We start from the raw sequence: 3,178 nt of genomic DNA on the forward strand, positions 1-3,178 counted from the left end.
ATTGAATACTCATCCTAGTGGATTTAGGTTCCCCAAGACCAAGTTGTTTAAACATTTTATATGGCATCAAATTAATTTTGGTGCCTAAACCAGCTAGTGCTTTATCAATATTCAAACTACCAATTAAGCAGGGAATAGTAAAACTTTCTAGATCTTTCAGTTTGGTTGGCGTTTATTCTGGAGTATGGTTGCACTCTTCATTAAGTTCTACTGTAGATAAGTCTTAAAACTTCCTTTTGTTTGTTAGAAGCTCCTTTAAAAATTTTGCATATGTAGGCATCTGCGATATAGCTTCAACAAAAGGTAAGTTAATATGCAGTTGTTTAAAAAGTTCAAGAAATTTACCGAATTATGCATCCATACAGTCTTTCTTCGACTTTGCTGGGTATGGAATTGGTGGTTTATATTCTTTTGGCATTAGATTGTCATTGTTTTCGGGCTCAACCTCTTTTCTGTCAGCTTCTTGTGGTGGCTTCTTTTCAGATTCAGCTAATACTTTCCCACTCCTTAGTGTAACTGCTTTCACATGCTCTTTCGGGTTGGGTTCAGTGTTACTTGGCAGGCTACCTTGTGGTCGTTCAGATGTCAATTTAATGAGTTAACCTATCTGAGTTTTGAGTCCTTAGATTGACGCTTGTTGATTCTTAAGTGCTGTCTTGATATTCTGGAAATGAGTTTCTGACACCGACATGAATTTTGTTAACATCTCCTCAAGATTTGGCTTCTTTTCCTGCTGGTAAGGTGGTTGTTAAAAACCCGGAGGATGTTGTGGCCTTTGATTTCCTTGTCTTCCCCACGAGAAATTGGGATGGTTCCTCCAACCTGCATTTACTATACGGGTTATTTTGGGGTCTAGAGTTATTGTTACCCATATATTGGACTTGTTCCTCCTCAATGCTAGGGTTGAAGGGTTGATATTCTGGGCATGCTCCTCCTCCATTCGAATCGCACCTCATCACTGGATGTACCCAAGTATAACCACACAAGCCGTAAATCTTTTTATTTAAGAGTTTTACTTGGTTAGATAGTAGAGTAACCGCATCGAGATTGAAAACACTGGCTGCTTTCATCAGCTTTGTTATCATAACTTGCCACTAATAGTTATTTAGTGACATCTCCTCAATAAATTTGTAAGCCACCTCAGATGTCTTATTATTTATAGTTTCACTAGTAGTTGCGTCAATCATCTGCTGAGTCAAAGGGTTCAGACCATTGTGAAATGTTTGGACCTGGAGCCAGAGTGGTAACCAATGGTGAGGGCATCTTCGCAAAAGGTCCTTGTATCCCTCCCATGCATCGTAAAGTGTTTCTAAATCCATCTGCACAAAAAAGGAGATATCATTACATAATTTGGCTGTTTTAGTCACCGAAAAATATTTTAATAAAAACTTTTCAGTCATTTGTTCCCAAGTAGTGATTGACCCTCGTGGTAACGAGTTCAACCACTTTTTAGCTTTGTTTCTCAACGAAAAAGGGAATAATTGAAGGCGAATAGTGTCATCAGAAACGCCATTAAATTTAAAAGTGTCGCAAAACTCTAAGAAATTTGCCAAGTGAGCATTTGGATCGTCATCCTGCAAACCATCAAACTGAACAAACTGTTGTATCATTTGAATGGTGTTAGGTTTTAGTTCAAAAGTATTTGCAGCAATAGCAGCCTAACTATGCTCGATTCAGTTCCTATTAAAGAAGGTTTAGCATAATCATACATAGTACGCGGAGCAGGATTCTGATTAGCAGCAGTCGCAGGAGGTAGCAGATTTTCTTGGTTTTCATCCATCTCCTCGATTGTGGTTGAAGTATCATCCTCTTGCTCTTCCTTTGTGTATCGTAAGCTTTGCCTTATTTCTCTTCGGTTTCTATGAACTGTGGATTGATCTCATCGTCAAAAATTAGTGGTCCTGACGGGTTTCTTCTAGTCATAAACTAGAAAAACCTGTCAAAAGAAAAAAATGAAGAATTAGAAAAGAAAGTAAAAAATTAAATTACAATAAAAGTAAAATGGCTAAAGTAATAAAAATCGAGTGTTCCTACTATCCTAGTTTCTCGACAATAGTGCCAAAAACTTGATACATGATATTCGCGACAGGTTTTAAAGATTTATGAATGAATCATCCTTGAGACTAGCTTATTATCATGATTATGGCAAGTGTACCTATCGAACAATAGTATAGTTCAGCAAGACCGGATTTGTCAAACCCAAAGGAACCACGAGTACTAGTATTTACTTCCTTTTTATTATCTAGCCTAAAAATTAAAATGTTTGGTTATCTAAACTAAGAATGCACAGAAAGAAAATTTGGGAAAATACTTTTTAGAAAATTCGATTGATTAAGACAATACCTAAGGAAAAATCCACCTAGACTTCACTTATAATTTGACTCTGAATCAGACGATTTATTCATTTGACTTGATCCGTAGAAATCCCTAAGTTATATTATTATCTCTCTCGAGACTAACAACGTCTAACCCTAGGTTGAATAATTGAAATCTCTTTCTACTTAACACCCTAGAAATGTTTTATCTCGATCTATGGATTCCCTTACTAGGTTTTACCCTAATCCGGCAAAATCTTGTCACCCTATTTCTAGGCGCGCAATCAACTCCGCTTAATTATGACAATTTTACTCTTAGACAGGGTTTATTCCTCCTCTGAACAAGAGCATTAACTTGAATCAATATCCTGGAGGATTAAAACAAGAATTAAGAACACATAATTCAGAACAAGTCAAATATTTATCATACAATTCAGATAATAATAACAAGAACTGTCTTAGGTTTCATTTCCCTTAGGTAATTAAGGGGTTTAGTTCATACTCATTGTAGCGACGTAAAAAATTTCTCTTTCGGTTGGTCGCTAATTGGGGCGATTTATTAAACATTTAAAAACCAACTTTCGATTTTATTAACAAAGGGAGTCGCCACCGATCCTTTTTTGTAGGTGTGATTGGACACCCAATGAAATTATTTTTAAACAAAAAGAAGGCCAAATTTAGGTTTACGTGAAAGTCCAGAGAAAAATTGGGGTTCGGGAGTCAGTTACACGCGAGGAAGGTATTAGCACCCTCGCGACGCCCAAAATTGGTATCTCATAAACATGTGTTGACTTGATTTTCAAAAATACGAATTCAATTTGACATTTACTCGTGATCCAATTGAAAAATGAGAATTTTTAGTT

The 3,178-nt window shown here is 36.4% G+C and overlaps 1 non-coding gene across 1 annotated transcript; it reads left to right on the top strand.

Annotated features, from left to right (window-relative positions):
- Nucleotides 1-1,245: 1,245 nt before the first annotated feature.
- LOC121210566 (small nucleolar RNA R71) lies at nucleotides 1,246-1,352 on the top strand. Its single transcript, XR_005905682.1, has one exon. It is a non-coding gene; the product is annotated as a small nucleolar RNA R71 (small nucleolar RNA).
- The last annotated feature ends 1,826 nt before the right edge of the window (nucleotides 1,353-3,178 follow it).

This window comes from Gossypium hirsutum, chromosome A11 (genome assembly GCF_007990345.1).
Source record: "Gossypium hirsutum isolate 1008001.06 chromosome A11, Gossypium_hirsutum_v2.1, whole genome shotgun sequence".
Lineage (NCBI taxonomy): Eukaryota > Viridiplantae > Streptophyta > Magnoliopsida > Malvales > Malvaceae > Gossypium > Gossypium hirsutum.